Source organism: Megascapheus bottae, chromosome 17, assembly GCF_031878675.1.
Source record: "Megascapheus bottae isolate mThoBot1 chromosome 17, mThoBot2.hap1, whole genome shotgun sequence".
Lineage (NCBI taxonomy): Eukaryota > Metazoa > Chordata > Mammalia > Rodentia > Geomyidae > Megascapheus > Megascapheus bottae.
In genome coordinates this window covers 44,608,938-44,620,504 of record NC_143525.1, presented here as the reverse complement: position 1 = coordinate 44,620,504, position 11,567 = coordinate 44,608,938, and positions in this window count along the sequence as shown.

The following is an 11,567-nucleotide window of genomic DNA, read 5'->3' as shown; positions in this document are numbered from 1 at the left end:
GGGCTGGTGCAGGCCACAATCGAAGCTGGTGCCCTTTCTGTCCCTTGTGTGGGTACAGCCTAGGAAGAGGAGACAAGAGGAATCGTCCCCTCACGCTCTGCACCCCCATACCCCCCTGCTTCCCTCCCTGCTCCCCACTCCCACCTTGGTGCTGGTCCTGGGGCTTAAACTCAGGGCCTAGAAGCTATTCCTGAGCTTTTGTGCTCAAAACTAACTTGGGTTGAGTTTCTGTAGTTAATTGGAGATAAGAGTCTCACGGGACTTTCCTGCCCGGGCTGGCTTTGAACAGCCATCCTTAGAGCTCAGCCTCCTGAGTAGCTAGGATGATAGGTGTGATCCACCAGCCCTGCTTCTCGGTATGTCTTGAGCATTTGTGTTGTGGGCTATGGTGTGTGTATGGAGGGGGAGATGTCAAAAGTGAGGAAGGAAAATGCCTGCCCTCCTGGGCTCCCAGTCCTGGGAAGGAGAGAAGGCCGTGCGTGCCCACTGTGGAGGACAAACCAGGGAAGGCTGGTGTTAAGCGTGGCCAGGAGAAGGGGAATCTGGAAGACTGGAGGGAAGCCATCTGGACTACCCTCCCTGCAGGGAGGGAAGAGGCGGTCAGGAAACAGCAGGGAGGAGAGGGCAGAGCAGCAGAGCTAAGTCTGTTGCTGGGAAGACACCATCCAGGCCTTGCAGGATCCAGAAAGATGCTGAAACCTCAGGAGGGTGACATCATGTGACCCCACTGTGGAACAGGGGCTGTGGAGGCCAGGACAGAGCGGTGGGGTAGAAGAAGGGGGGAAGAGAAGGGGGAGAAATCCCCAAAGAAGAATTTGCTGGAAGAGGAGGAGGCGTTGTTATGTCTCTATGAATTTTTCCTTCCTGGGGTCTGCGGAGAAGGAGGAGATGGAGATGGAGATGGTAGAGGAGGAGGAAGGAGGCTAGGAGGGAGCAGGTGGTATAGGAGAGTTCAGAGAAGCAGGAAGAAGGAAAGAAGGGACCTATAGGCATCCCAAAGCCAAGTCAGGACCCTGGCAATGGGTACAAGGGGCTCTGGGTTCTGATCTTACCATTCAGGACTAATCTGCCTTGAGAATCAGGAAATCAGGGAAGGAGGGAATGGGTGAGACCCAGGGGCTGGGGCTGAGGACTGTGGAGGCCTGGTGTATCCCTTCAGGTAGGTGGGCTTAGGGGAGACAGTGAATTGTAGAAGGCCTGCTTCCTGGTGGGGGATGGGGTGGGGAGAAACACTAGTTGGGGGGCCTGACCGCTAAGCCTCTCACCCCAAGCCCAGCCACCTACCCCAGGGGAGAAGAAAAGTGCCTCCCCCTTCCTTTCCACCCTCCCCTTTTTTGTTTGTGCCCCAAAATATGTCCTCCCCCCCACTTCTGTTTCACTAGTGACCACATGCCTGGGGGTTGGCATTGCAATTGCCATGGCAACGGCAGGCAGCCTGTGTCAGCAGGAGGTTTGGATGCTGAGCCTGCTCTCCTCCTGTTCCCAGGAAGTCAGCTTTCCTGCAGGGGTGGAGGGGGGAGGAGAATGTGGTGGGGGAGGGGATCTGAGGTAAGAGTTGGGCCTCCTGCTCTCCCTCACCTCCCCTTCCCTTATCCCTGCCCTCATGGATTCCAACACAACCAGGCAGTCACCTCTCTTCCCAAGAGACTCTGGGGGCCCTGGCTTTTCCTAGCCCACGTGGAAGCCACAGCCCCCCACCCCGGCCCGCTGCTTCATGCTAACAAACTTGGCCAGCCTAAGTCAGAACAAGCACAACTTGTCCAGGGCCCAGGTCCCCCTCCTGTTTTGTTTTGTTTTGTTTTCCCCTTTTGGCCTGGCAATGTCACTTCCAGCACAGTTGTCCTAGCAAAGTCACTGGGCCAGCCCTCACGAGGAGACAGCCTGCTCCCTTGGCCTGGTTTCCCAGCCTTGGATGTTGGGCTGGCACATCTGATGTTGAGTGCATTCACCCCATCCATCCTGTTTCCAGCCCCCCCACCGCCCCCCCCCTCCCGGGGAGATGCTGTAAGTTCATACTCAGCCTGCCTGGCCCCCAAGACAGCTACGAGCAGGGATGGAGGTGGTAAGCAATGGCTTCCTTCCTTACAAAGGGGGCCCAGTCTGTGTACTCCCTGCTCCAGCTCCTCCTCCTCCTCCTCCTCCTCCTCCTCCTCCTCTTCCTCCCCCTTTCTCTTCTTTTTTCTTCTTGTTAGGGGCCTGGGCATTGTGTCTGAGCTACTTTGGTCAAAGCTAATGCTCTACTGCTTGAGCCACAGCTCCCCCTTTTCCAGCCCTTTTTGGTGGTTCTGAGTCTCATGCACTTCCCTGCCTGGGCTGGCTTCAAACTACAGACCTTAGACCTCAGCCTCCTGCACTGCTAGGATTACAGGCCTGAGGCACGGTGGCCAGCCCTTGGTGAGTGCACCAGGTACTCGCACATACATGTACACATGCAAAAGCATACGCGTTTTCCTGCCGTTGTGAGGCCTGAGGAGGGCACAGGGCTATTTTGGCTATAACTTGACTTCAGTGACAGCCTTGGACCCTTTTCTAGCTGGTTCAAGTGCAGAATGTGAAGCACCTTTGTCGGCTCTGTGCTGGATGTGAGCCTAGGGTCCTGTTGAGATGCATTCACCCCAGTGTCAGGATAAGGAAGCTAGGTGAGGGGTCAGTGGCCTCTTATCAGAGCTAATCTCTGCTCCTGTGGTCAGCTTCCTCATTCCTTGGGGAAGACATATTTGCAGCAGGGGCAGAGTCTGCAGCCCTCTGCCCGTTGCTTTGTACCCCTGCTGGGTCACCTCTCTGGCTCTGTTTAGGTTTGCCATCTGGGTGGGATCAAGGGGCTAAAAATAGTCTCCATGTGTTTAGATAATTCTTGGAAAATAAACTTTCTTGTCTTGGCTCTTGGTTTGCGCATTTGCTGGCTCTAATCTGATGAGGGGGTAGTGGAGAGAAGAATGGAAAGGTGCTAGTCAACCCTGGGTAGGTAGATTGTGTGTACCTGTGCATGCGCGTGTGTGTGCAGGGATGTGGACCAGAACTCCAGGGGACAGCTGTACACAGACCCTACCTGTGCTGAGTTCGAGGCAATCCTCAGGCTCTGAGCTTCTGTGTGTGCTGGTGGGAAGAGGCAAGGAAGATTGAAGCCCTGCTGGCATGGCTTCTGCCTCAGAGCCTTGGGATAACCACCTGCAAAAGAGACTGAGCTTGGCCTGGCCAAACTGACCTGGGTGTCCGCTGATGACTCCAGGAGGAAGGCCTGGCAGGCCTCTGTGCCCTCACCTCAGTGGCTGTGTCTCAGCTGCTGTGTTTATTTATCTGAGTAGGGACAAAGGCCTGACCTCCTGTACGGATAAAGGACTTGTCCTGGGGCCTAGGGAGGGGCTTCCTCCCGGGAAGGACAGGACAAGTCCCAAGCTGCAGGACAGACAAATCACAAGCCACTTCCTTCCGCTGAGATTAGACACATAGGAGGCTCTTCAGGTTGTTCCAAGTGTCAGTGGCTGCAGGCCTGAATGGCCAGGGAGAGGACGCAGGGAAGGGAAGATTTATTTTCAACAAGATTTCATCTGTGTCGGGGTGTGGTGGCACATGCCAGTATCCCCAAGATGTAGGAGGTGGAGGCAAAAGGGTGGCCAGTTCTGAAGGCAGCCTGGACAAAGTTGGTGAGCCGCTCTCTCAAAACAGAGAGCAAAACAAGGGACTTGACTGTAAAGACAAAGCGTTCGAGCACGAAGCCCTGAGTTCAAAGCACACTGTCAGGCAGACTCCTGACCATAAGGCAGTTCGCCAGACACAATAGATACCAAGTCTCTGGAATAGAGGCGCGCAAATCCTGGGGCACTGGCTAAAGAGCACCACAAATGGAAGGTTGAACCACTGCCCATGCGGTCCTTTCAGTGATTTACTTTACCGAAGTCTTAGTCTCTTCATCAATAGAATAGGGATGATGACAGCATTTCCCTCATAGGATTGGTGTAAAGATAAAATAAACTGTAATCCTAGCTGCTCAGAAGGCCGAGATCTGAGGACTGTGGTTCGAAGCCACCCCGGGCAGGAAAGGCTGTGAGACTGTTATCTCTAATTAACCAGAAAGTAGTACTGTCGCTCTAGGAGTAGAGCAGTACCGTTGAGCAGAAGAGCTCAAGGCAGTATCCAGGGCCTGATCACACACACAAAGAAAAAAACAAAAACAGAAGGAAAAGAAAAAAGATAACAACAAGATGTTCGGGCAAGAGGACATGGCCAGTCCTTAGTAGCTGTTCTGATTCTTTTTTGGCGGGGGCTGGCACTCAGGCTTGAACTTGCTAGTCAGAGCAAGCTCAAGGATTGCAGCTCCTGCTGAGCCATTGCATTTGCTCTGGTCATTTCTGAGACAGGGTCTAACTTTTTGCCCAAATCAGCCTGGACTGCAATCCTCTTATTTACACTTCCTGTTATAGGTGAGTGACTAGCTTTTTTTATTTTTTTTCCTTTTTCTTTTGAGATAGGATGTTGTGAACTTTTCCCCCTGGGCTGGTCTGTAACTATGGTCCTTATCTCTAGCAGCAGTCTTCTCCCAGCTTAATGCCTGTGCTGGACTAGACAATATACAGGATACCCAGTTACTTTAGCATTTCAGATGAATCACCAACCATTTTTTAAAAAATAGAACCTCAGATTGTATGTAGTAGTTGTTTATCTGAAATGTAACTGGCTGCTCTAAAGAGTTTTACTTCCAAGTCTAGTGATTCTATCTCCAGTCTCTCTCAGAGAAACGGAGGTTAAGAAAAGCCTTGCACTATGTTCCGGTCACGCTGGAGACACCAATGCCAGAGAAATACTTCCTTCTCCCTCAGTCCCTGCCTGACTTTATCCTATCTGGGCTGGAGGTTTGAGCCCTCCCCAACCCTAGTATTCCAGCTACAACCTCTTGTGAAAGGAAAGCCCTCGGGCCGCACCTGACTGCCAGGCTGGGTCAGGTGAGGTGGGATCCTGTGCCCAAGTTTTATTTATAAACTGAGGAGACAGTTAGTTATGTGGGATGTCAGGGGCCAGAGTCCCCTGTTTGCAGCATAGCCTGGGATGCAGGAAGAGGGGGCTCCAGGCATCAGAAGGGAACTGAGCCTCTGCTGTTTCCCAATTCAGAGGTAATCTTGCGGGCTGGGAGTTTGGCCTAGTGGTTAAAGTGCTTGCCTAGCATGCATGAAGACCCGGGTTCGATTCCTCGGTACCACATGCATAGCAAAAAAGCCGAAAGTGGTGCTGAGGCTCAAGTGGTAGAGCTCTAGCCTTGAGAAAGTCCAAGGACAGTGCTCAGGCCCTGAGCCCAAGCCCAGGGCAGGCAAAAAAAAAAAAAAAAAAAAAAAGAGAGAGAGAGGTAATCTTGCAGTGCTTTCCTTTCACTTTGTAATCTCAATCTATGTCATTACCTTTCACTATCTTGGTTTTTATGCCAGTCTCTTAATCCAGGCCCTTTGCAAGGTACTTTATTGCCTGTTATTGCAAAATCCTAGCAGCAACCTTTAGAATAACCTCCACCTAGGACAGTTGGGATTGTCTCTCACTGTGTTTACTGCTTATTGTGGGTACTGTGATGTTCAACCCAGAACCTCACTCCTCCCCTTTGTGCTGGTTTTGGGGCTTGAACTCAGGGCCCAGGCGCTGTCCCTGAGCTTTGGTGCTCAAGGCTAGTGCTCTACCTCTTGGGCTACAGCTCCCCCTCTGGCCTTTTGGTGGTTGATTGAGGTAAGCACCATAAAATGTTCCTGCCTGGGATGGCTTCTAATCCTGATCCTCAGATCTCAGCCTGCTGAGTAGCTAGGATTATTTCCTCCCAGGGAAAGGCTTAGGTGCTGTGAACGGAATCAGGCTGTCAGCTTCTTTGTTCTGCTCTGAGATGCCCAGTGTTTGATGGATGTGGAGTCTTAAGGCACCGTCTCAACTCCAACCTTGGATGCCTCCGAAGGCCTGTTGTAGCCTCAGATGCTTCTGAGATGAGTATTTCTGATTTCTTCATTTTCAGATAAAGGAAATAAAATGCACAAGACAGACAACTATCAAATGGGAGAGATAAGATTTGAACTCTGAGTTTCATACTCAGCCCAACTGCCTTAGACTCATGAAGTTTTGCTACTTCGCAAAGGAAACTGGGGCTTACAGAAGTATGTCCGCTAATGACTAGCGGAAGCAGTAAAGCCTGGTGCTGGTGGCTCATGCCTGCCGTCCTAGCTACTCAGGAGGCTGAGATCTGAGGATCACGGGGGCGGGGGGTGGCAGGAAACCTTTAGACTCTTATCTCCAATTATCCTCCCAAAAGCCAAAAGTGGAACTGTGGCTAAAGTGGTAGAGCACTAGCATTGATTCAAAAAGTAAGGGACAGTACCTAGGCTCTTAGTTCAAGCCCTAGGACCAGCACACACACACACACACACACATACACACACACACACACACACACACACACACACACACACACACACACACACCGGCAGGTTTTATTTATTTCTTATTTTTGTTAGTACTATGGCTTGAACTCAAGACTTCATACTCTCACTTGTCTTTCTCACTCAACACCATTCTACCACTTAAGCTACAAACCATTTCCATTTTTTTTTCTTTTCCTGAGTAATTGGAAATAGGAGTCTCTTGGATTTGTCTGCCTGGGCTGGCTTTGAACTGGCATCCTCAGATTTCAGCCTCCTGAGTAGCTAGGATTACAAGCCTGAGCCACCAGTGCCAGGCTAGCAAGATGGCTCTTAGTCATCTGAGTATCAAAGTGACCACACCAAAGCTGGCCATACACAGGGTCCAACAGCAAATGTTTGTAAGGATTAATAGATACAAGGACAATGTTCACAAAGAACGGAATGGAATTATCAGGTATCTTTCCAGGGCTGGGACTAAATATTTACTTTGCTCATTGGACAATCTGAGAGAAAAAGAAAACCTGGTTTTTAAGCTCTATTTTTTATCAACTTTCCTTTAGTGGCTCATACAATCGACCTGGTCTTGATAGAGTTTGAACAGCTGTTGCCACGTGTGGGTTCTTCATTCTCAGCCTTTACTGCCCCCAGCTCCTGGGTCTTCCGAAGGGAATCTGCTTCAAATCCTTGAGTCTCAGGAAGTGTTGGCCCTCAGTTTTGCCAGCCTCATCTGCCACCATGAGCCTGAGGCTGCTGGTCAAACTCTACCTGTTCCAGCTGCAGCTGAAGATTTCTGTGTGGCCATCGGCTGCTGCTTGGATGGTGGCAGTACAGACTTGTTTGATGTCTCTCTTGAGGGAATACAGTTGGGGGTGACAAGCTGATTTGGGTCAAACTTTCGACTTGTAGGGGAGGAGGACTTGGAGCTTATGTGGCACCTCTAGGACAGCATCTGGATTCACTGGGGTCCTAAAAAGATGAGAAGTAGTACATGGCGCTGTGGTTCGAATGTGGTCTAAAGATGTCCTACAGGCTTCACACATTCAAACTGAAGTTCTTCCCAGGGTGGGATACAAAGGAAGTAGAAAGTTACCTCAGCTGTGATGCTTTAGATGTGGGGGGAGCTGGTGGGTGGATGCGCACAGTTCTCTCTGCTACTGAGGCTGCTTCCTCAGAAAAAGCTCATCTTTCTCATGCTGCCAAACTTAGAAACTATCACCCCTCTATAAATGTCTGGAACTCCAGAGTCCAGTAGGACTTTTGGCTGGGTGCTGGTGGCTCACACCTGTAATCCTCGCTACTTGGGAGGCTGATCTGAGGATCATGGTTCAAAGCCAGCCTGGGAATGAAAGTCCATGAGACTCTTATCTCCAATAAACCACCAGACAATCAAAAGTGGTGCTGTGGCTTGAAGTGGTAGAGCACTAGCCCAGAATTCAAGCCCCATGAGTTCACCAAAACAGTAACATGTGAAGAGAGAAATAAGCATTTAAGCATGGGAACTCCGTAGTGGAGTGTAGAGGTTCAGTCTGGGGTACCCAGTCTGTTAGAAAGGCAGTGGGGGTGGGGTGGGGGTGGTAACTAGTGATAGGTATCCAGACATTTTGCTGGGCAGAATGTCACATGGCAATTGAAAGAACAGAGATGCCCTCTGGAGACGGTCGATGTTTAGAGGGAGAGTGGAACTTCGCAAGGGGGCGAGTAAGGATAGGATATAGTGAAGGAGAGTATTGCAGTGATGGCTTTGCACTGTGGCCAGGCTAATAGAGCCAGCATGGAAGCTGATTCACGAAGATGCCACTGTTTGGAGTGGGACTGAATCTGGCCTACATTCTAGATGAACACACATGCCCAGTAGCAACCCAAGGGCAGATGAAATGTGTTATCTGAGTCTCTGGAGACATTCCCGCAGGCTGCTAGGCTCAGAGCAGGGGAGTCTCCAGATGAACACTTGGTGGCTTCTCCAGAGTCTCAGTCAGACGTGGCTGTTTGTACTATTGGAGACTGAGGTGTAGCACTTCTGCTACCTCTTATCAAGGAGGAAGGTTGAGCATGCCCGCGCTGGGCTTGGTCCCTCTGGAGACACACAATGGAACTTGGGGTGTTCAGGGGCAGCTGAGGAGTTGGCCTGCTGTCTGATGATCCACCATGCTTGCCGGATGGACATGTGGTATTTGGTTTACAGCCTGGCCTGCCAGGGTGTAAGGAGCTGGGGATAAATGATGAGGCTCAATTGTTCTCTCTCCCTTCCCAGGCAAGGCCAGGAAGGAAAGGGCCCTGGGGGAGGAGGAGACATTGTCCTCAGCGGGTTAATATCAGCAGGTGGCCTGGGGTGGTGGGAGCTGGTGGGTGGATGCACACAGTTCTCTCTGCTACTGAGGCTGCTTCCTCAGAAAAGCTTGTCTTTCCCATGCTGCCAAACTTAGAAACTATCATGCCTCTAAAAATGTCTGATAAGGGGGCCGGGAGTTTGGCCTAGCGGTAAAGTGCTTGCCTAGCATGCATGAAGACCCGGGTTCGATTCCTCGGTACCACATACATAGAAAAAAGCCAGAAGTGGTGCTGAGGCTCAAGTGGTAGAGCTCTAGCCTTGAGAAAGTCCAAGGACAGTGCTCAGGCGCTGAGCTCAAGCCCTGGACTGGCCAAAAAAAAAAAAAAAAAAGTCTGATAAGATTTTCTCAGGAACTTCAGAGTCCAGTTTGGGGCAAACTGTCTTTGCCCAACCCAGCGTTCTTTCTCCTTTCCCGGCTCTACCTGCCCATCTACTACCCACTTCCTCACCCTACCCAGTTCCTGACGTGACTCGATGTCTCTCTAGTTATGCCTTCCAGTTTCTCATCTTCCAGGAATAAGAGGCAGAGCTGTTGTAAGCCCGCCCACTTCCTCTCTTTATGCAACCATTCCACACATTTGTGGTGGTGTCACTAGGTGGTCAAAGATGAGTCCATCGAGGGTTTTTGGTGACTTTGTTGTTAGGAGTGGCTTCAGGGTGGACAGCAGCTTCCACTTTAGGGGGAGGTGGAGAGGTGGCGGGATTGAGTTTGAAAGCAATGTTTTTGCCTTTTTCCTCTCTTTAAATCTTAACTTCAATCTGGCTTAGATCTATTCTAGCCAGGCACCAGGTGGCTCTCACCTATAATCCTTGCTACTCAGGAGGCTGAGACCTGAGCATCACAGTCCGAAGATAGCCCAGGCAGGAAAGTCCTTGAGACACCCCTCCACCTTTTTTTTTTTTTTGCCAGTCTTGTGCTTGAGCTCAGGGCCTGAGCACTGTCCTTGGACTTTCTCAAGGTTAGCGCTCTACCACTTGAGCCTCAGCACCACTTCCAACTTTTTTCGATGCATGCGCTACTGAGGAATTGAACCCGGATCTTCATGCATGCTAGGCAAGCACTCTACCACTAGGCCAAACTCCCGCCCCCCTCACCTTTTTTTTTTTTTTGGTACAGGGGATTGAACCCAGGATATTGCACTTGCTAGGCAAGCGCTTTGCCACTGAGCTTTATCTCTGCCCCTTTGAGACTCTTATCTACAATTAATCACCAAAACACCGAAAGTGGAGCTGTGGCTCAACTAGTAGTACCAGCTGTGAAAAAGTCAAGCAAGAACACGAGGTGTTGAGTTTAAGCTCAGTACCAGTGTGTGTGTGTGTGTGTGTGTGCATGCGTGCAAACACACATACTTCACTAGATGACATCTTGGCTAAGCAACATACCCTGAGTCTTCTTTCATTTGTTAAAAGGAATAATGCACTGCCAATGAATCATGCAGAACCTGGGCCTGGCAAATTTTATTTTCATTAACTATCTAAGGGCCCCCTCCAGCTTGCCTCCCAGTCCTGTTCTCTATACTTCTTATGTGTCTTTCACGGAGCTCACAGGTCTTCCCTGCCTCTGGATCGCGCCATCGCAGTCCTGTCTCTGTTCCCTTGTCTGTCTGGGCAGCTAGACTGTTCTCTATGTTTCTGACAACGTAATTCAGATCGTGCTTTATAGAGATCTCACGTGCTGTCAACAGCCTGGCTTTGACAACTGTCCTGTCTTTCGTCAGCAGTTCATAAGGTCAGTGTTCCCTCAGATACAATTTAGGGAACATTTGGTTAATTACTGTCACTCCTTATATAGGTGTCCTTGCATATAATTTTTCTATAATTAGACTAGAAATGATTCATTCCTGGGAACAGTGGTTTCTATAAATGACAATCTCAGACTACTGCAAAGGAATTTCCCAAATTGCTTTGTACAGCACAGATCTTTGGACTGTGCAGGTTTGGATGGGCTTGTAAATCTGGGTGTAGAGACAGGGAATGGGACGAGTGTGGGTGGGGCTGTGGGATCAGTATTCCACATGTTCCTGGTTGATCTTAACAATGATGATGATGAATTGCCAGGTTAGGGACTGCTGCACCCAGTAAACCTAACAGAGGCTCTGTGGGGTAGTAAAGGCTCATGCTGAAAGCTATGCCTCAACGTGAGTGCATACTTCTGTTTCCCTAAGTGAAGAATAATTTCATTTCACTACCCAACAGGTGCTAAGCGCTGTGCCTATTTACATGCACGATCTACTTGTTTTTAATAATCTTTGGGAAAAACAAAGTAGTATATTCAGTGGGCAGGAGAAAGGTGAGGATCTTAGGAATTCTAGTTTGTGACTGCTACAACAGCGCTGGGATCTGACCTCTCACTCAACTGGCTACCCCTCTATGACTTTTCTCATTATCAGAAGGCGCATGAGCTGGTGGTCTGTATCTGGCTTGTACATTGAATTAACTGAGATGGAATCTTGCTATGTCAACTAGCTGGTCTTGAACTCTTAGATTCCAGTGATTTTTTTTTTTTTGTCTTTTCTTTTTTTGGCACTGGGGATGGAACCCAGGACGTTGTACTTGCTAGGCAAGTGCTTTGCCACTGAGCTACATCCCAGCCTTCCAGTGACCTTACCTCAGCCTTTCAAGTGCTGGAAGTTCAGGCATGGATTGCCATATCCAATTTTTCTTTTTTTGTGGGTCATGGGGCTTGAACTCAGAGACTGGGTGCTGTCCCTGAGCTCTTCAGCTCAAGGCTACCACCCTATCCCTAGAGCCACAGCCCCATTTCCCATTTTCTAGTGATTAATTGGAGATAAATCTCACATTCTTTAGTGTCCAGGTTGGCTTTGAACCGTGATACTCAGATCTCAGTCTCC